Source organism: Schistocerca gregaria, chromosome 3, assembly GCF_023897955.1.
Source record: "Schistocerca gregaria isolate iqSchGreg1 chromosome 3, iqSchGreg1.2, whole genome shotgun sequence".
In the NCBI taxonomy this organism is placed as follows: Eukaryota; Metazoa; Arthropoda; class Insecta; order Orthoptera; family Acrididae; genus Schistocerca; species Schistocerca gregaria.
In genome coordinates, this window is record NC_064922.1 from 397328126 (window position 1) to 397351889 (window position 23764).

Below are 23764 nucleotides of genomic sequence, written 5' to 3' on the forward strand. Positions count from 1 at the left end.
GACTGCCTCTCTGGATGTAGAACTGGTTTCACATCCGTTAACCACAAAGAGTCAGAATATACATCGTGGATTTTAAATCTATAAAATTGGTTTGTCACTACTTTCCTAGGAAAGAGTAAGTGCTAAGCCATTTTCAAATTTAACTCCTTAATAGAACTTCGACGTTAGGAAATACTTTCTCGTTTTGAAACACTGAGTTTATTATTGTCCAACGTATGAAGTCACTACATTAAGTATGAATTTTTGAAATCGTCTCCGAGATAGCACAATTTAGTCTTAAGAAAGGTACGCTGCTTTTTGAGACGATATTACTCTTGTCAAAACAATTTGTCACCAACTGTAATCTTCTCTGTTTTCAATCAATTTTTACTGATGTCTCGCAAGTACAGGAATTATGTTTCTGTTTCTGGAATGTGGGCATGTGGCATATGGCATTTCGATTAGAGTGGTAGGATGACAAAGCAAATTTCGTGCAAGTTATTTAGTAATTGCAAACAATTACTTAGACCTTCGGATAACATGATGATTGATTCATATGGAAGTCAGAATCAAGTTATTTCCCCTTCCAAGCCCAGGTAGGAAGTTCAGTTTCAACGTAATTACAGATAGATGCTGTAAATTACCGCAAAATCGGAGCGATAAATAAGCATCGTTGCTGTCACGTTTGACGTGCATGGTGAGTTGCGAACGGTATTACGCCAAAGATCAATGTCAAAAACAGCACAGATTTGCATCGCTGTGATAACAAGCTTAGCGGACGGCGGAAAACTGATGTTGCAGACACGCAGAATGACAAGCTGGCAGAATTCCCTGAAACAACAACATCAGGGTGCCTATTGCAATCAGCAGCGGCAACTCTCAGTCTACCACGCATGAGCGAGTTGCATATTCGCCTCCAGCGATAACATGTTTTACTAATTAGCAGTTTCACCTCGTATTATAACTTTAAGGACATTTGATAATGGTTACTCACAATCTGAGGGCTGGAATTCTTATTGGTTTATAATCTGCTTTCAGTCTTCTAGAAACTAATTGTGGTGTTTTCGTTAGAAAGGCTATTTAACCTCTGGACAGAAATCGCTGTAGAAGTTGAATTGAGTTCGAGCTGCAGAAGGGCTGCTAAAAAAGACGTATGAAAAGAATTCCGGACAAAAGCATTCAATTTAATTTTAAATTGTGAAAGTAATTAGAGCACGCTGAGGATAGCTCCGGAGGGCAATTTCAGAGCAGAGAGGGAATCCGTGAATAATGGACAATGCTGGCGGCAAAGTGGGGCCAGGAAGAAAAAAAGTGCCGTCCCTAATCAAATCGAATAAATTATACGGAGAGGATTTTGACAAACAGCTGCTCCGTGTCGGTGAGCAGAGCGCAACGGAAATAAAAATTAGCATCTCAATTCGCTATTCGTACTGTATCTAATGTGTGTTTGTATCAATGCTCTATCGTCCGCCTAGTGGTTGTATGCAACGTTATTAAAGTGGAATTTTATTGTTTGTCGACAGCGTTCACACTTAACTTCATGCACCACCGCTTTCATATGAAAGAAATTACACGTGTTTACGAAGAGAAATTAAGAATATAACCGCACTATCGCTTTGTTGATACCAAAAATTTCCGAACCTGCAAATTCAAACTCAGTCATCAGTAAGGACACCATTATAATGTGTTTGTTGCAGATAATACCCAAATGGATAGCAACACAGTAAATTTCTAAATTTCCGTTCAAGCTCCTTGACGTTTATAAGTTTCTGGGTGAATAATTATAAACGACTCTTATGTGACTGTTTGGATGGAGATGACTAACCATTTACTACCACTAGATTTGAGAACAACTAATATCCACTACTAAAGTATCAACGAAATGTACAGCATACCAACCACTTTTTTCAGAACTTTTTTAAAGACAAGTCTGAAACTATTAAGTATCCTGAATAAATTCTTCAGACAAGCTTCTTTAATAAGGAGGTCTTCACTGATGTCTTGCTTTGATTACAGTCCCATTCCCAAATAGAAGTAATACCATTGCGGCCAAGAACATACATCTACGTATCCATGCATACTTTGCCAATCATATTTAAGTGCCTGGCAGAGAGTTCATCGAACCACTTTCACAATAATTCTCTATTAATCAAATCTCGTACAGCAGGCGGAAAAAACGAATACATACGTATATCTTTCGGTGCGAAATCGAATTTCCCTATGTACGTTGCCGTCAACAAACTATTTTCGTACTCATATGGGGAAGTTACTGATTGAAATTTCGTGAGAAGATTCCGCCACAACAAAAAAATATTGTTCTTAATGATGTCAACACTAAATCCTGTATCATTTCAGTGACACTCTCTCCCGTATTTCAAAATAACGCAAAATGTGCTCATCTTCTTTGAACTTTCTCGATGTACTCCGTTAATCCCATCTAGTAAGTATCTACATCTACATCTACATCCATACTCCGCAGGCCACCTGACGGTGTGTGGCGGTGGGTACCCTGAGTACCTCTATCGGTTCTCCCTTCTATTCCAGTCTCGTATTGTACGTGGAAAGAAGGACTGTCGGTATGCTTCTGTGTGGGCTCTAATCTCTCTGATTTTATCCTCATGGTCTCTTCGCGAGATATACGTAGGAGAGTGCAATATACTGCTTGACTCTTCGGTGAAGGTATGTTCTCGAAACTTTAACAATAGCCCGTACCGAGCTACTGAGCGTCTCTCCTGCAGAGTCTTCCACTGGAGTTTATCTATCATCTCCGTAACGCTTTCGCAATTATTAAATGATCCTGTAATGAAGCGCGCTGCTCTCCGTTGGATCTTTTCTATCTCTTCTATCAACCCTACCTGGTGCGGATCCCACACTGCTGAGCAGTATTCAAGCATTGGGCGAACAAGCGTACTGTAACCTACTTCCTTTGTTGTCGGATTGCATTTCCTTAGGATTCTTCTAATGAATCTCAGTCTGGCATCTGCTTTACCGACGATCAACTTTATATGATCATTCCATTTTAAATCACTCCTACTGAGTACTCCCAGATAATTTATGGAATTAACTACTTCCAGTTGCTGACCTGCTATTTTGTAGCTAAATGATAAGGGACCTATCTTTCTATGTATTCGCATCACATTACACTTGTCTACATTGAGATTCAATTGCCATTCCGTGCACCATGCGTCAATTCGCTGCAGATCCTCCTGCATTTCAGTACAATTTTCCATTGTTGCAACCTCTCGATACACCACAGCATCATTTGCAAAAAGCCTCAGTGAACTTCCGATGTCATCCACCAGGTCATTTATGTATATTGTGAATAGCAACGGTCCTATGATACTCCCCTGCGGCACACCTGAAATCACTCTTACTTCGGAAGACTTCTCTCCATTGAGAATGACATGCTGCGTTCTGTTATCTAGGAACTCCTCAATCCAATCACACAATTGATCTGACTGTCCGTATGCTCTTACTTTGTTCATTAAACGACTGTGGGGAACTGTGTCAAACGCCTTGCGGAAGTCAAGAAACACGGCATCTACCTGTGAACCCAAGGCCCTCTGAGTCTCGTGGACGAATAGCGCGAGCTGGGTTTCACACGACCGTCTTTTTCGAAACCCATGCTGATTCCTACAGAGTAGATTTCTAGTCTCCAGAAAAGACATTATACTTGAACATAATACGTGTTCCAAAATCTACAACTGATCGACGTTAGAGATATAGGTCTATAGTTCTGCACATCTGTTCGACGTCCCTTCTTGAAAACGGGGATGACCTGTGCCCTTTTCCATTCCTTTAGAACGCTTCGCTCTTCTAGAGACCTACAGTACACCGCCGCAAGAAGGGGGGCAAGTTCCTTCGCGTACTCTGTGTAAAATCGAACTGGTATTCCATCAGGACCAGCGGCCTTTCCTCTTTTGAGCGATTTTAATTGTTTCTCTATTCCTCTGTCGTCTACTTCGATATCTACCATTTTGTCAACTGTGCGACAATCTAGAGAAGGAAGCACAGTGCAGTCTTCCTCTGTGAAACAGCTTTGGAAGAAGACATTTAGTAATTCGGCCTTTAGTCTGTCATCCTCTGTTTCAGTACCATTTTGGTCACAGAGTGTCTGAACATTTTGTTTTGATCCACCTACCGCTTTGACATAGGACCAAAATTTCTTAGGATTTTCTGCCAAGTCAGTACATAGAACTTTACTTTCGAATTCATTGAGAGCCTCTCGCATAGCCCTCCTCACACTGCATTTCGCTTCGCGTAATTTTTGTTTGTCTGCAAGGCTTTGGCTATGTTTATGTTTGCTGTGAAGTTCCCTTTGCTTCCGCAGCAGTTTTCTAACTCGGTTGTTGTACCACGGTGGCTCTTCCCCATCTCTTACGATCTTGCTTGGCACATACTCATCTAACGCATATTGTACCATGGTTTTGAACTTGGTCCACTGATCGTCAACACTGTCTGTACTTGAGTCAAAACTTTGGTGTTGGGCCACCAAGTACTCTGAAATCTGCTTTTTGTCACTTTTGCTAAACAGAAAAATCTTCCTACCTTTCTTAATATTTCTATTTACGGCTGAAATCATCGATGCAGTAACCGCTTTATGATCGCTGATTCCCTGTTCTGCCTTAACTGATTCAAATAGTTCGCGTCTGTTTGTCACCAGAAGGTCTAATATGTTATCGCCACGAGTCGGTTTTCTGTTTAACTGCTCAAGGTAGTTTTCAGATAAAGCACTTAAAAATATTTCACTGGATTCTTTGTCCCTGACACCCGTTATGAACGTTTGAGTCTCCCAGTCTATATCCGGCAAATTAAAATCTCCACCCAGAACTATAACATGGTGGGGAAATCTACTCGAAATATTTTCCAAATTATTCTTCAGCTGCTGAGCCACAACAGCTGCTGAGCCCGGGGGCCTATAGAGACATCCAATTACAATGTCTGAGCCTTCTTTAACCGTGACCTTCACCCAAATCATTTCACAATTCGAATCTCCGTCAATTTCCTTCGATACTATTGCACTTCTTATCGCTATAAACACGCCTCCCCCTTCACTGTCCAGCCTATCTCTGCGGTATACTTTCCAATCCGAGTTTAGGATTTCATTACTGTTTACGTCTGGTTTCAGCCAACTTACTGTTCCTAGTACTATATGGGCGTTCTGACCGTTTATTAATGAGAGCAGTTCTGGGAGCTTTCTATAGACGCTCCTGCAGTTTACTATAAGCACATTAATATTGTTATTCCTTGTTGCATTTTGCCTACTCCTGCCTTGCCGCGTCTCAGGAGGCGTCTTGTCGGGCCTAGAGAGGGAATTCTCTAACCTAAAAAAAACCCATGTGCACTCCACACGTACTCCGCTACCCTCGTAGCCGCTTCCGGCGTGTAGTGCACGCCTGACCTATTCAGGGGGCCCTACATTTCTCCACCCGATAGCGGAGGTCGAGAAATTTGCACTCCAGCTCTCCGCAGAATCGTCTGAGCCTCTGGTTTAAGCCTTCTACTCGGCTCCAAACCAGAGGACCGCGATCGGTTCTGGGAATGATACTACAAATAGTTAGCTCTGATTCCACCCCGCGAGCGAGGCTTTCCGCCTTCACCAACTCCGCCAACCGCCTGTACGAACTGAGGATGACCTCTGAACCCAGACGGCAGGAGTCATTGGTGCCGACATGAGCAACAATTTGCAGTCGGGTGCACCCAGTGCTCTCTATCGCCGCCGGTAGGGCCTCCTCCACATCTCGGATGAGACCCCCCCGGCAAGCAGACAGAGTGAACACTGGCCTTCTTCCCCGACCTTTCCGCTATTTCCCTAAGGGGCTCCATCACCCGCCTAACGTTGGAGCTCCCAATAACTAATAAACCCCTCCCCCCATGTGCCTGCTCGGACCTTGCTGAAGGAGCAGCCACATGTCCACTCACAGGCAGAGCGGGCGATGCCACACGGCCAGCCTCCACATTGACCCTCCGCCTCGTGCGCCGCGAACGCCGCTGAACCCGCCACTCCCCTTGGGGAGAGGGTGGCCCAACAACGCCCGGTACCCGCGAAGATGTCTCGACAGCAGGGACAGTGGGTGAAGCATGTAACACCTGGGGTGTACCTTGCGACGCACCAGACTCCCCACTGCCGCTACACTCCGAGGCAGCAGCCTGAAGACGGCTGACCGCGGCCATCAACACGCTCAGCTGTTCGCGAAGAGTGGCCAGCTCCTCCTGCGTCCGTACACAGCAGCCACACATCCTATCCATCCTAAGAAATCAATTTACTATAGAGTGTTAATAAGCTTTTTAATAGACTGCTAATTCACTAAAGGCGGTTGATTATTGACTAAACTGTGATTGCTAACCACTTCTTGTAGAAAACAAGGAAAATAGCACTACCTGTCTCTGGACTGTATTCAAAACAAACACTAGCACTACTAGCACTATGGCTGACTAAAGGGACTCTCTGACTGTATTCTAAACAAACACGAGATCTATGGAACACTTAATAGCACTCGACTATTAAAGCTTCCTAAAAGCAAAAACACGCAGAAGACAGCGCAGCTGCACTCCAAAAAGGTATGGACAAGCGTAGTGTACATAGGCTCTTTAATAGACCTGTTACATTTTCTATGTGTCCTGCCAATAAAATGCATTTTTTGGTTAGCCTTCCCCACAACATTTTCCATTTGTTCCTTCCAATTTAAGTTGTTTGTAACAGCAATTCCTAGGTATTTATAGAATTTATTCCCTTTGGATTTTACTGATTTATCTCTTAACCCAAGCTAAACAGATTCCGTTTAGCACTCATGTGGATTACCTCACACTCCTCGTTATTTAGGGTCAACTGCCAATTTTCGAAACACACAGATAAAGTTTCTGAATTGTTTTGAAATCTTCTTCTTTTTTATCTTCTAGTGACGTCACTAGTCGATAAACGACAGCGTCATCTGCAAGCAACCTACGACTGCTGCACAGATTGTGTCCTATGTCGTTTATATAGATGAGGAACAGCAAAGGGCCTATAACACCAGCTTGGGGGAAACCTGAAAGCACTTCTGTTTCACTCGGTGACTTTCCATCAGTCACTACGAACTGTGACCTCTCTGACAGGAAACCATAAATGCAGTCACATACATGAGGCGTTATTCCGTAAGCACACAACTTCACTACAAGCCACTTTTGTGGTGCAGTGTCAAAAGCCTTCCGGAAATCCAGACACATGGTATCAATCTGAAATCTCGTGTCAATAGCACTCAGCACTTCATGCTAATAAAGGGCTATTTGAGTTTCACAAGAACGATGTTTTCTAAATCCGAATTGACTGTGTGTCAATAGATCGTTCACTTTGAGGTAATTATAATGTATGAATACAATATATGTTCCAAAATCCTGCTGCATATCGACGTTAATGACATGAGCCTGTAATTTAGTGCATTGCTCCTACTACTTTTCTTGAAAATCGGTGTGATTTGTGCAACTTCCCAGTCGGGCGAACGCTTGTATGTGATTCTTAAGTATGGAGCTATCGTATCAGCATACTGTGAAAGGAACAGTCTGGACAGGAATACTTGCTTTTTTAAAGTTCTTTACGTTGCTTCACTCCTCTGGGATTATTTATTTCTACGTTACTCATGTTGGCAGCTCTTCTTGATTCGAATTCTGAAAGATTTACTTCGTCTCCTTTGGTGAAGGAATCTCGGGGGGCTGTGTTTAGTAACTCTGCTTTAGCAGCACTCTCGTCAACAGTATTTTCATTGCTATCACACAGGTAAGCCATTGACTGTGCCTTGCCGCTAACATACTTCACATGCGAGCAGAATCTCTCCGGATTGTGCCAGGTTTCGAGAAAAAGTTTCGTTGTGGAAAATTCAGTACTAAATATCGAGCTTCTGTAAAAGATCGCCAATCTTGGAAATGTTGCATCCGTTTAAATTTGGCATGTATTTTTCGTTGTTTCTGCAACAGTATTCTGACCCTTTTTGTATACCAAGAAGGATCAGATTCGTCGTTTGTTAATTTATTTGGTATAAATCTCTCAATTGCTGCCGATATTATTTCTTTGAATTCAAGCCATATCTGGTCTACACTTTCATTGTTAATTTAGAAGGAGTTTTAGTTGTCTCTCAGGAAGGCGTCAAATCAGCTCTTATCTGCTTTTTTTAATAGGTGCATTTTTCGTTCGTTTTTGGAGGTTTTAGGGTTTACAGTATTCATTCTCGCTGCGACAACCCTGCTTTCACAAATCCCAGTATCCGTTTTGATGCTCATTAGCAGCTCAGGATTATTTGTTGCTAAGAGTTCAAGTGTGTGTACACAACCACTTACCATTCCCGGCGGCGCATGAACTAACTGCTCGAAATAATTTTCAGACAATTTATTTAGCACAATTTATGATATTATTTTATGCGTACCTCTGGAATACTTGATTAATTTTCGCAAAAATATCACACGTACATTAAAGTCTTCATTAACTATAAGTGTATGAGTCAGGTGCGTGATTGAAATCAAACTTAAGTTTTGTTTGAACCTTTTGATATTTGCATCATCTGAATTGGGAAGTCTGTAAAAGGATCCAATTATTATTTTATTCCATTAGCAAGGAATGATCTCTGCTCATACTAACCCACAGGAACTATCTACTTCAATTAGGCCACAAGTTAAACTACTAACTGCCACAAACACGCCACCGCCAACTGTGTTTAGCTTATCCTTTCGGAATGCCGTTAGGTTCTTCGCAAAAATTTTGGCTGATTTTATCTCCCGCTTCAGCCGGCTTTCAATACCCTTAATGATATGTGCATCAGTGTTTCCTAATAGCGATTGGAGCTCTGGTACTTTCCCAATACAGCTACGACAATTTACAACTGCTATCACCATTGTTCCTTTATCTACGTTCTTTCTGTGTTCGGCCGGCACGCTTTGTGACTGAAGCCCTTTTTAAGTTTTCCCGTGACCGTCTGACCTAAAAACTTGCACTGTCCACGCCACACAGCCCCTGCTACCCGTATACCCACTTTCTGCGCGTTGTTGAGTCCTGACCTTTTCAGCGGAACCCGAAACCCAACTATCGTATGGCGCAAGTCGAGTAATCTGCATCCTGCACGCTCGCAGAAACGTCAGAACATCCACTCGGCTCTGTACCAGAAGTCTGCAATCGGTCCTGTCGACTATACTACAACTGGTGAGCTTTACTTTCACCCCACAAGCGAGACTGGCACCCTTTACCACCTATGTTGACCGCTCGATACCAGAGAGAATTTCTTCCGATCCAAAGCGACACGCATTATTGGTACCGATGTGAGACACAACCTGCAGTTTGCTGGACCCTGTGCTCTTCATGGAATCCAAGACGACCTGTTCCACATCTGGAATGACTCCACCCGGTGTGCACACAGAGTGTACGTTGCCTTTTTCCCCTTATTGGCAGTCATGTCCCTAAGGTGCCCAATAACCCGCCTAACTGTGGACCTTCCAACTACCAACAATGGCACTCTCTACGATTGCCCAGGTCTTGAAGGCTGAGAAGTATCTTCTGAAACAGGGACAGGTGAATGCATCTGACTGAGCGACAGTGGCAGCCATAGACAACATCTGGAAACTGTTTGTCATTTAACTGGGGAGACCTTACGTGCGGCTCCCTGGGAAGTCTTTCGCCGCCTGCCACGCCTCTCACTCAACTGCAGGTGAGGAGTCAACCTCAGTGTGAGCAGTAATTGGACTGGGCCCCGGTAAGGACCTATCGGAAGACTCTGATGTGCTGGACGTACGTTGTATTCCCAAGGCCGGCCGACAAAAGTGGTGCCCCTCCACTGCAGCTTCAAGACGTGTAACCAAATTCATCACAGCGTGGAGCATAGAGCGAAGTGTCACAAACTCGACTCGCATCCTCACACAACAATCACAGTCCCTATCCATACTAAAGACCATGGAAAATTACACTACACAGACTAAATGGACTACCAACTGTCAGTTTAAAAGCGTATTTCGGACGTGGACATCTGAAGCAAGTGCTCTACAGACATTTTTTTCTCATTTTGTTCGTTGTTGATCGTTGTGTTTGGTCGTTGTGGACGTCACATGATATCAGTTCAAGTTGGTTTTGGTGACACTACCACTCAGTTTTTTATCACAGAGGCTAACCGGCTCTCTGACCGAACACGCTGAGCTACCGTGCCGGCGCCCTACTGAGATATCCAAATACGAGTCATGAACCGCCCTTTCCGTCCTATTTCCGACAGTATTACATCTCATCACCAAAGACACACATTCGGGTACCGGTCTGGCTTATTGTTTTAATCTGACAAGAAGTCTCAGTTCAGCGAACAAATACACAGAAGAGTGAAAATTCATTCTGGAAAGAGTTCCACAGGCATGGCTTGTATGAATTTGGAAAGTAGGAGGTGAGGTGGTGGCTGGAGTAGGGTTGTGAGAGCGGGTCGTGAGTCGTGCTTGGGTAAGTCAGTGCGTAGATCAAAATCCCCCCGTACAGCGAAGGTACAAAGCTTCAGTCCTCGGCCAGTACATAGTTTTAGTTTATCAAGAAGTTTAAATTTTTATTTATATTCTTTTAAACATATTATTTGCACAATCGCTTTTTAGGCTTTTGAGCCGTTATCGACGGTAATCGGAAAAGAGTTCACTATATGTGACACCTGAGTTTCTAATGTCAAATAACTTACGGGAATGAAGCCTGGCGATGTTACCTAAAACCACCGGTACTTGGAAAAGTGACCACCCTGTCATTTTGAATTTAAAATTGCAGCAATTACGTGTTATGGAAGGAAAACTGAAATATCGGTTTCCAGAGCAGTTCTGGAAAGATAACAAATACAAAGACACACAAACACAAGCGTTACAAACACTAGCGCCCCAGGTGTGGCGCTCACTAAAACATGGCCAACGTTAGTCGACCAAATTAACTAAACATGGCCGACACAAAAAGTTATAGATATTGAAAATTACTAACCAACGGGTGAGACAGCATTCACTCACTGTCTCTGTTTTCTGACTAGGGAAAGAGCAAGAGTCCATGCAGATTTTCATCAAAAACCTCCCTCTCGACTAACAGGGTTATTTGTTAATGCAGTTTCAAATGTTTCTTAACAACGCTATACCAATAGCTAGAAGTGCATGACAGAACAACCGCGTTGTTATATCCCGTAGTATAAGCGGCGTCAAGACAATTTCATGCGTTACCCTATTTGCTCGGCTTTTGTAAGTTTGTGTGTCACTTATGCTCAGAACACCGGTTCTCAAAAGCCATGACAGTCTGATCAATATATGATACGGCATAGCTGTAACAAATACAAAAGACACGCATGCTACGCAAACCAAGCACAAGCTTCCTTAAGCCACACCAATGTCGAAAAACACATTTCTCACCATATTTCGGCAAAATACGACCTATATTGCTGGAAATACTCCCTATACAAGGCAGAAAAGCAGTAGAGTTTTTGTCAACGCGGCATTATCATCATTAAAACGATGCAATGTTGGTCGATAACACAGCACATGTCTGACTCGAATTTTAGTATACCAATTCTGACGAAAGGTGCATTACGCAGGGAGCATTGCCAACATCGTTGCGGAAATATGATGTGAAATGTGTTTCTAAGATTTGCATCCTTTTAGGTTCCTATAAGGATGATTCTGAGTTTGAATAAGCTGGTGTATATCGTATTCGTTACAATTGTAGCATCTCATCTGTTTGTCATAGTATCAGGACTGTGGAATATTAGAGTATTGAGAATATGCGTCACACACTCTTACAACAGCAGAGCAAATCGGGTATTGCATAACATTGTCTTGGCACCGGTAATTCAATAAATCATAACAACGGAGAGGTTGGGTACGCTCTTCCAGCTATTGGGATAGTGCCTTCAAGGAAGCGGTTGAAATTAAATTAGCAAGTAACTTTGTAAATAGAGATGCGTGTCGTCCTGCTCTCTTTCTAATCAAAAACACAGGGACGAAGTTAAAGCTATCAAACCGTTGTCTAATTTACAGTATTTATAACTTCTGACGTCGATCGCCTTTGGCCGTGCAGTGGCGCCAGTATTTATGTGTGTGTGTGTGTGTGTGTGTGTGTGTGTGTGTGTGTGTGTGTGTGTGTTATCTCTCCGAAATTGCTCTGCAAACCAAGGTTTCAAATTCCTTTGTGCAGCTCTTACTTGCTACAGTGTTCCTCTAAAAATAATAGGGTATCAAATGGTTCAAATGGCTCTGAACACTATGGGACTTAACATCTGAGGTTATCAGTCCCTTAGACTTAGAACTACTTAAACCCAACTAACCTAAGGATATCACACACATCCATGCCCGACGCAGGATTCGAACCTGCAGCAGCGAAGTTCCAGACTGAAGCGCCTAGAACCGCTCTGCCACAGTAGCCTTCAACAAGGTGTCGTCTGTCGAACTATCGGCGGTTGTCGACAGACGTCACCTGACTGCTCACCGCTAGTTATCTGCATACTGATACAGGTCGCATAACATGTCGTTGTCCAAATATTGCAATGCGTAACTTCAAGACGATTTATTAAGCAGACATCTTCCCCAGTCCCACTTGATAATTCTTCAAATACGGTAGTGCGGCTATGGTGTTAGTAAGAAACTCTACAGTCTAATGGCTTTAGTGTTATCAATTAAACAGATTCTTAAGACTGCGGTCGTCAAATCATATACACCGCCGGAAAAAAATTATACATAAGAGGTGTTCAGTTCACTCAAGATCTATCGTTTAAACTTTTTATTTGGAGTAAATGGAACGATTGCATTTACATGTCAATAACAGAATCGATTCTCAGGTATCATGTATTGACCCACACTAAAACACTCATATTAATACGAGGGGTAGCCTCCACGGAAGGCAGTCCCGGCACAGAGTCTGGCATCCAGACGATCGTACAGATGGCGAATACTCTCCTGGAAAACGTCATTCCACGTCCGCTCCACTCCTGTTCACGTAGTTCTGTAAAAGTTGTTGGTTGACGAGTCACTTCTCGTCCCATCACATTCCACACGTGCTTGCCTGGAGGCAAGTGCGGAGATCTTCCTGGCCAGGAAAGTTGCTGCACATATTGCAGAGCATTTTGAGTTTGAGGGGCAAGGTTTGGGGGAGCATTATCCTGTTGGAACAACACATCACATTCGTGTTGGAAGAACAACAAAGGAACGAATCTAAAAACATTTCGCATGTACCGAACGCTGGTTAGCGTTCCCTCCAGAAAAACCAAATGTGAACGAGAGCTGTAGCTTGTAACCCAGACCGTTAGGCCTGCGAGATAGCCGCTATGTCTTGGGCCAATGCACCTTACAACACAGCACAAACGGGTGGTGAACGTCATACAAGTGAACGATCATCTCTCGTGTACAAACAGAATTGCTTTCATCGCTGAAGACTACAGAAAACCATTACATCTTCTCAGTGATCCACCGACGCTACCAGTCATGCGGAGCACGTCGACGCTGTGGCGTGAGTGGGCTTAGAGCTGTGCGTGCCCACAGACCCATTTCTAATAACCGGTACGTGACAGTTCGTGTTTACACGTCTAGGCTCCCAAGCCGTTTTATATGTGCTGTGATTGCTGTAGGATCTGTCACCGTTGTCCTTAAAATACGACGATCCTGGAGGGGTTCTGTGCTGAGTGGACGCCAAGAACCTCATCTACCAGTGTGAGAATTTTCCCATGTTATACCAGCATTCATACGTAATTGACGTAGTACGTTCAACCTGTGTGGCAGTTCTCCGAAAGGACCACCCCGTACCTCGGAAGACCTCAGTTTGACCCTAATGAAACTTGCAAACGTGGCTGTACAAAGCATTATAGTGCCTCCTTGGCATGGTTTCCTGTTTGCTTCACGCGTTAGCACCACACTGAGATTCCTGGTTGCGAGCATTTCCCATGGAAGGGTAGGCACAAATTGTGATCTGTTAGCTATGGTTCTACGCTGTCTGTTGGAGGGACGAAATTAAAACCGTAATCAGTACATTTACTATGCCCCAGGTGGCATTTGCTGTCGTCGGATCAAGATGGACGTTGTCCTTCCTTTTATATTATTGTGGTGTTCTCTACGATTTATGCTCTACGTTCCTTCAATAAAGGGATTTGCAAACTATCAGATATCATGCTTACCTCTGATAGATGATTATTTCACTTCGTCAAAGAATAATTTTTCAGCAAAATAATGATATGTGCTACACGGTAACAAGTATCAGCAAATATCAGATGCTGCCCGCGGTGGCCGAGCGGTTCCAGGGGTTCATTCCGGAACCGCGCGACAGCTACGGTCGCAGGTTCGAATCCAACCTCGGGCATGGATGTGTGTGATGTCCTTAGGTTAGTTAGGTTTAAGTAGCTCTACGTTCTAGGGGACTGATGACCTCAAATGTTAAGCCCCATAGTGCTCGGAGCCATTTGAAGTAGCTCTGTATTTTTTGGATCATCTTGTTAGTTCACGAAGTAATAATTTCACCAAGATATCCTGGTCGATAGCGGGACGCCTTGGCCCTAACTCTATATTTTAGGCATCGGCTTGTCAGTTCACAGTGGGACTGGCCAGCCAAGACTTCCTAGAAGATAGTCAGATTCACTACATGTAGCATATCTCCTGTATAGAGCAGTCCTTACTGGGTTGTACTGAGTTACCTTTCAAGTTGTCTACCAACTTTACTGAAAGTTGTGCTTAATAATTATAACTCTCGCTTCCGTAGCTGAATTTTCAGCGCGACTGACGGCTGTGAAGAGCACAAAAAAAGGTTCAAATGGCTCTGAGAACTAAGGGACTTAACATATGAGGTCATCAGTTCCCTATAACTTAGAACTATTTAAACTTAACTACCCCAAGGACATCACACACATCGATGCCCGAGGCAGGATTCGAACCTGCGACCGTAGCGGTTGCGCGGTTCCAGACTGAAGCGCCTAGAACTGCTCGGCCACAGCGGCCGGCTTGAAGAGTACCAAGTTCGAATCTCTGCACTGTTAGTTATCTTTCCGTGGTGGGAAGAGTGGTACGGACTGCACTCAGCCTCGTGAGGCCAACTGAGGAGTTACTCGATCGTTTGCTAGCGGTTCCAAGGTCAAGAAATACGGCAACGATCAAGAGACCCGTGTGCTGTCCACATTCCCCATCAAACTACATCCAATGACGCAATTGTCAGTGGATGGCATGGCGGCCGGTCGGGCCAGGTTGGCCCGTCTAGGCCCAGAGCGAGGGACTTTACATTACCGTAACTTACCAGTTGTTCATAATCTATATTTACATCCATGGACATAATTTTATATATGTTGTGTGTTGTGCCTGCATAGTTGCTATTACGTGAAGATTTCGGAAAGTAATGCAATACTTTTTTCTGAAAATGGGTTGATTATATTCAGGATTGCAACACACCATCTTATTTATCACTATTTTGGTTACAAAACCTTGTTTTTCAGTCTCCGTTCAATGCGATGGGCTTACGCCAACTTACTGGCAACGCCTGTGTGCTCACATGCTACCACTCTACTGGTAGACGTCGAATTTAACGTCTTGATGCATCAATAATCTACGTATCATTCACGTACTGCTCTCCATGGAGTGCGGAAGGCCAAACAGATGGAAGTCGGAAGGTGTAAGATCCGAGCTGTAGAGTGGATGAGGAAGAGCAGTTGACTGAAGTTTGTATGCTCTTCCTGGGTGCGCAGACTTCTGTGAGGCCTTGGGCTGTGATGGGGAAAGAAAAGTTCGATTTCATTTTTGTGTTGATCTCGAGTTAGAGGGCCCGAACGTTCCAACATTGCAGGAATCACCGCCTATGTGACCAGACAGCACGCAGGAGACCGGACCGTTCAGCGCGACGTTGTTCCGATGATGAGAGTCGCCTCGCCCAACGACTCGCCGTGCTTTTGTTCACCGCCAGGCTCATGTACAGACTGCGCAAGCTCCTAACAATTTTTCCGATGTTTTGGTTTTCCTCCAAATAAAACTCAACGACGCTCTCTGCTTGGAACACACCCACGTTACAGATTTTTTATGGCTACGCAGAGAGCCGCCCACATATCGGAATTTCATGAAACGGTCTAAGGTGAAACGGGAATATTGTACTTCGTACCAAGACAAAGTTTTTCAGTCAGATTTGACCGAGAAAAGAAAATTTGCAGCATTACTTGTTGAACGACTCTCGCTCTTTAAGCTAAAACACCATTTGAGCTGCTGGTACAAAATTAATCTCCACTACTGGTCCCATTCACTGACCTATTCCAGGTTGCGGAGGAATTTGGTACAAATGAAAAAAGTTTCATTAGGATGTGATTTTATGGTAAATATAATGATGTAATAATAACGAGTACTAATGAAACACTGAGATAGTAGCCTGCATTATACATACTCAGTCAAGTAGCGTTTCTATGCACAAAGGGATCATTCAGTCGTCACTGTCAGAATGGCGGTCCTAGTACAAGGGTGTTCAAGCTCAAGTACTGGATATTCCCAACCGTCTGAAAAGTGCTGTCTGACCTCCGTATATCGCTTCTACATTTTAACTGCGCAGATATCCTTTTGCGAACGGCATTACAGTCGAACCAGTTTCCTTTACATCACGTGTCTAACAGCTCCCCTGTGGGGGTCCAGACGGTAGTTCCCTGGAAAGGACGCCGAAGGAAGGGACAAACGCAATACCAGCAACGGCACCAGATGCGGCGACGGATGTCGCTGCAGATGAATTCTGAAATTTTAATATCGTAAGCGGCGCTTTGGGCGGGTGACGCGATGTTCATCTCCTGGTCCGCGGGTTCCGGCGTCAAGAGACGTCTGGGAGAAGTCGCTCCCTACGTCTCCCCCCCCTCCCACCCTACAACAAGACCGCACGCCTCTGGCCCCGCAGCCAAGATTTTTAATACAGGTAAATGCGCGCTCCCGCCCCGCGCGCAGCAACAGACACAAGGAATTTTAAAGGGGGGCGCCTTACCCAGGCGCGGCTGGGCTCGTGGCGTCTCTTGCCGCGCTCCGCCGCCCATCGCGCATTGTTCGCGTCGCCCCCCATTGTTCTCGGGCGTGCTTTGTTTCTGCAACCTGCAGCCTCTCCGCCGGTGCCACCGACCTGGCCTCCCGCCGGTCCTATTAACGAGTCCCGACCGGCGACGGCTGAGCTGATGCCGATGCTGGCTGGCGCTTCACTCTTCGCAGCCTTCGGAAAGCGGTAAAAAGAATGCGGGGCAATTGCAAGACTCTCTAAGTTACACCGTAAACTACCAGAAGAATTTACCACTATCACTATAATGTGTTTTAACTTGAGACAAATAACTGTCTCCTGGCCGCTGTGGCCGAGCGGTTCTAGGCGCTTCAGTCCAGAACCGCGCTGCTGCTGCGGTCAGTCACCTAGAACTTAGAACTACTTAAACCTAACTAACCTAAGGACATCACACACATCAATGCCCGAGGCAGGATTCGAACCTGCGACCGTAGCAGTCGCACGGTTCCGGACTGCGCACCTAGAACCACGAGACCACCACGGCTGGCTCACGTTAGAATTTTTTTTTATGTTCAATTTTGATTGTACAGTATAATATAGTTAACTGTTTCAATGTCTGGTTGAAAATTACATTTAGCGTGATCCACGAACAACGAGGTGGATATAATGGTTTTCTATTATCATCGAGACGCTTGATTCCGATGAGTCCCCTTACCACTCACCATTTGGGTACTTGTTATTGGAAATGACCCTTGACCCTCCTTATTGAGTATCTTTATTTCGGTGAGTCCCATTGGGTCACACCAGTTGGGTGCTTGAGTTCAGTGAGTATCCAAGACAGGTGCGCCTATCAATCTCACTTTATGGATGTTTTCCCTCGTTACAGTGGTTGTGGTCTGTATTCCGCCATTTGCCACGTAGCTGCCACTGCGAGGGTTACGGAGATTGGATGGAAGCACACACTGAAATCAGTGACCGGAACGGCAGGGTTCCAGGGCGGCGACTGAAATCAATCATTTCTATAGTCTGGGGACACATCACTGTCAACCGGGTAGGGAACAGGAAACTACGTAGCTTAGCTTAGCTTATTTTCCAGAAGCTTACTGCTACACTCAAGTAACGAATGAAAAGCAGTATCAACCAATCGAAGACAGAAGTCAACATTTATACTGAAGAGAAAAAGAAACTGATATACCTGCCATGTAGGGCCTCCGCGAGGATGCAGAAGTGCCGCAACACGACGTGGCATGGACTCGATTAATGTCTGAAGTAGTGCTGGAAGGAACTGACACCACGAATCCTGCAAGGCTCTCCATAAATCCATAAGAGTATGAGGTTGGGGAGACCTCTCCTGAACAGCACGTTGCTAGGCATCTCTGAGATGCTCATTAATGTTAATGTTTGGGCGGTTGGGTGGCCAGCGTATGTGTGTAAACTAAGAAGACTGTTCCTGAAGCCACTCTGTAGCAATTCTGGACGTGTGGGGTGTTGCATTGTTCTGCTGGAATTGTCCAAGTCTGTCGGAGTGCACAATGGACGTGAATGGATGAAGGTAACGTCTCACCTGTCACAGTCGTGTCTAGACGTATCAGGCGTCCCGTATCACCTAAACTGCACACACCCCACACCATTACAGAGTCTCCACCAGCTTGAACAGTCCCGTGCTGACACTCATGGTCCTTGGGTTTATGAGGCTCTCTCCATGCCTGTACAAGTTCTATCAGCTTGATTCAATCTGAATTGAGACTTGTCCGACCAGGCAACATGTTTGCAGTCATCAGCAGTCGAATGTTGGTGTTTCCGAGTCCATGCTAGGTGTAAAGTTTTGTGCCGTGCAGTCATCAATGGTACACGAGAGAACCTATGGCCCCAAAAGCCCATATCGATGATGTTTCGTTGAATGGCTAACACTCTGACACTTGTTAATAGCCCAGCATTGGAATCTGCGTCAGTTTGCAGGAGGGTTGCAATTCTATCACGTTGAACGATTCTCTTCACTCGTTGTTGGTCTCGTTCCTTCAGGGTCTTAGCCGCCCCTAGCCATGTCGGAGATTTATATTTTACCGGATTCCCCATCGGTTGTGCACCGACTGTAACACCACCTTCAAGAGCTCTTACATCTAGATAACCTGCCATTCCAATTGCAGTAACCGATCTAACAATTGCGTCAGACGCTTGTTGTCTTATATAGGTGATGCCGACTGCAGCGCCGTATTCTGCGGTTTACATTTCTCTGTATTTGAATATGCGCGCCTACACCAGCTTCTTTAGCGCTTCAGTGTATGTCGTAAACGACTCGGTCCTTAACTGAGAAAACAGACAGACCTCGAATTTGTCGATTACAGCACCATCTTTTACCAATGGAAAGTAATGCTTTGGTAAAGCGTACTCATTTTTTGGAGTAGAATCCCAAAACCTAATAAAAATAAGAGTTTACCACAGACCCATGCCACGCAGGAGGTGTGTTTAACAGGTGGCCAGATGTAGCACAGACAGATGTCCCCTTTACTAATATTAACATTTGGCATGGAACTTTTTTTTCGTACAATGCGTCGTTTTCGAGATCTTTTGTTGTCTCACCTTAAGACAAACACAACTGTGTGCTGCATTGTTTACACAGTAACTTTCTTTCCTTTACCAAAACTACATTTCAGAGTGCCAGTATTCCGTACATCCTCAATTGTTTGTTGAATATATTCCAGTCTCTATCATCTTGTAGAGCTTTTGAATTTTACAGCTCCCTCTAGTATAGTGGTTCGCAGCCTTTCTAAGGCCATTCCAACAGACTGCAAGACTTTACTATCTAGTATTAGTTGAGAACAGTATTGGTAGCTATTTTAGTTTTTTTAATATTTATCAACTACGCGTTTCACCTTATTTAGGCATCTTCAGGCTGATATTAATTTGGTATTTCTAAGGACGACCTATCAGGCAGAGTAGCTAAAGTGCATCGTCAAGTACATCAGACCAACATCGCCTTCGTTAACCTCAATAAATACTTTCTAGATGGACATTCACAGGAACGAGTGAAAGTGAACGCATTATGCAGATCTGGGAGTCACTCACGTGACTTTTTAACCGTGTAACGTATAACATAATGTACCAGTAGTAACGTACTGCAGATCCACTGTCCATTTTAGAATATATGTTGTGCTAATTATTTAGTTGGTTTTCCCCTTCAGACGTTTATTTCTTCATCATACTATATTTATTTCGGCAGCACTAGAGATTGGAGCAATGTCAGTGCGCAATATGTGAAAGAAGAAAAAAGCAACAGCGTGGAGATGAATTTTGAAGCAGTTCGCAGACACTAAATTTATTAAGTATTAAACCGTTTTTGGAGGAAATTCTGATAATCAGAAGGCTATAGTAAATATGTACACGAGAAACTATACAAGTAGACTGAAGTGTGGGACTGAACATATTAGATACAGCTTCGGTCAAGTCTGTCATGATTAACATTCTAATTAACCTTTTTCTGTAGGATAGTGTTATTTAGCGTTATAAGTATTTCCTCTCTCTGTGTCCGTCTCTCCCTCCCTCTCTCTCTCTCTCTCTCTCTCTCTCTCTCTCTCTCTCCCTCTCTCTCTCTCTCTCTCTCTTTCTCTCTATCTATCTATCTATATCTCTCTCTCTATCTATTCCACCCCTCACCAATCCTGCCCCCCCCCCCCCCACACACACAAGTATTTATCTATAAAAAAGTTATGGGTGTAACTAGTAGTATTTTGTAGTAATTTACGAGGTTTTCAAAAGTATCCCAACGCCGATCTCTTTTTACCAACGTTGTCTCCATTGATCATAATTCTCCATCGATTATAATTCTCCAGTGACCATCATTGTCTAGACTGTCCGTAATTCTCAGTTGACCACAGCTCCTCGTTGTCGTTATTTCTCCATTGACCATCATTCAACATTGGCCATAATTACTCCGTGACCATGATTCACCATTGACAATCGTACTCTCAATCAACTATCTCTCTCGTTATTCACAATCATTTTCTCCAAAAACATAATTCTCCATTGACCAGCGTTCTTCATTGACCATATCCTCCATTTGACAAGTTTTGCGTTCTGAAGAAGTTGCTAAAGATTCCAAGATTTGTCCACGAATTGCTTTCAGCAATCATAAAATGTTCCCATTGTTTACTTTGATAATTCTCAGTGAAACTTTGGGTGCAATTTGGACCAGCAATAATGGCAATGTGTGGTATTTTTTAAAACCAATTTATTATTTATTTACATGAAATTAGTGGGTGGTACAATGATTCAACTGCTGTCATCTACAACGCTTTAATTTATTTAAGTAGTGACAATGAGCGACATATGACTATTTTAATAAGTTATTCAGACAATTTACATGTAGAAATATTAAATTCCAAAATTCATGTACTACATAATATAGACAATATTCATACGAAGTTATTCAATTTCACCATTCATTGCCTGCAACCCATGTTTCCTGTTCGAAATCTTACAATTTCATTTTGCGTAGAATTTGAAATTTAGAGATATGTAATTATACTTGCGTGAAACCTATACGTGTTTCTTTGTACTTCAGTCTCGCATCACCATCTTTGTTGGAGATGATTCATCTTAATCGTTGTCTCTGACTGCGGTGTGTGTAAATACACTCCTGGAAATGGAAAAAGGAACACATTGACACCGGTGTGTCAGACCCACCATACTTGCTCCGGACACTGCGAGAGGGCTGTACAAGCAATGATCACACGCACGGCACAGCGGACACACCAGGAACCGCGGTGTTGGCCGTCGAATGGCGCTAGCTGCGCTGCATTTGTGCACCGCCGCCGTCAGTGTCAGCCAGTTTGCCGTGGCACACGGAGCTCCATCGCAGTCTTTAACACTGGTAGCATGCCGCGACAGCGTGGACCTGAACTGTATGTGCAGTTGACGGACTTTGAGCGAGGGCGTATAGTGGGCATGCGGGAGGCCGGGTGGACGTACCGCCGAATTGCTCAACACGTGGGGCGTGAGGTTTCCACACTACATCGATGTTATCGCCAGTGGTCGGCGGAAAGTGCACATGCCCGTCGACCTGGGACCGGACCGCAGCGACGCACGGATGCACGCCAAGACCATAGGATCCTACGCAGTGCCGTAGGGGACCGCGCCGCCACTTCCCAGCAAATTAGGGACACTGTTGCTCCTGGGGTATCGGCGAGGACCATTCGCGACCGTCTCCATGAAGCTGGGCTACGGTCCCGCACACCGTTAGGCCGTCTTCCGCTCACGTCCCAACATCGTGCAGCCCGCCTCCAGTGGTGTCGCGACAGGTGTGAATGGAGGGACGAATGGAGACGTGTCGTCTTCAGCGATGAGAGTCGCTTCTGCGTTGGTGCCAATGATGGTCGTATGCGTGTTTGGCGCCGTGCAGGTGAGCGCCACAATCAGGTCTGCATACGACCGAGGCACACAGGGCCAACACCCGGCATCATGGTGTGGGGAGCGATCTCCTACACTGGCCGTACACCTCTGGTGATCGTCGAGGGGACACTGAATAGTGCACAGTAAATCCAAACCGTCATTGAACCCATCGTTCTACCATTCATACACCTGCAAGGGAACTTGCTGTTCCAACAGGACAATGCACGTCCGCATGTATCCCGTGCCACCCAACGTGCTCTAGAAGGTGTAAGTCAACTACCCTGGCCAGCAAGATCTCCGGATCTGTCCCCCATTGAGCATGTTTGGGACTGGATGAAGCGTCGTCTCACGCGGTCTGCACGTCCAGCACGAACGCTGGTCCAACTGAGGCGCCAGGTGGAAATGGCATGGCAAGCCGTTCCACAGGACTACATCCAGCATCTCTACGATCGTCTCCATGGGAGAATAGCAGCCTGCATTGCTGCGAAAGGTGGGGATATACACTGTACTAGTGCCGACATTGTGCATGCTCTGTTGCCTGTGTCTACGTGCCTATGGTTCTGTCAGTGTGATCATGTGATGTATCTGACCCCAGGAATGTGTCAATAAAGTTTCCGCTTCCTGGGACAATGAATTCACGGTGTTCTTATTTCAATTTCCAGGAGTGTATACAAGATGTTCTCATGGTGTATTACGAATGGTATGCAGATTATCTCCTACATCACATAAAATCATCAAAACACCTTCTTCCTACCATCATTCCTAATGCGATCTTTCCTCAGCTTTTTTGCCTTTTGGCTTTCAGTGCGAATGTGTCTTTTTACATAATGTAATTTATTTCCTTTATGTGTTATTTAATAGCTGATTGCAGGAAATACATTCTATATACGTTTCCGCGAGCCTTGGGGCCATAGTTCCGACAGTTATAACTCGCAACCTATGTCGGATATTGGTATTGTAGGACTGAATCATTTGCAATGAAAGCCACAGTAGACGATAAACAACGTTAGCAGTAGTTTTCTTGTCACACTTTATCCTGAACCGCCCAAAATTGGTAGTGAAGGACGGTATATGATGACAGCACACAGCATCAGATCGAAAACACTTTATGCACTCAGATATCGTTCTAACACTAGAACTATTTAATTTGAGGATGTTACACTTAAAGAATGCCTGAATAATTATATCCCGAATGCGTATTTGTTTTTGTTGTTTTCGTAGTATATTTACCAGGTTAGCCTAATTTTGATCTTTTAGGCGTTACTCTGAATAGTACCTGTTTTTTGTAATTATGAAGATAGCTGCGTTTGGAGATGGAAATAGCATTAAGGCACTTAATTTGAGAGTGATCGGCAGTGTTTTAGATCTTGCACGGAAAATCAACTCGTAGCTTAGAACGTTATTTATGACTGTTTAGGCTTGGAAAGAGCATTTCGTTTCTTACTATAGAGTTCACAATCATGT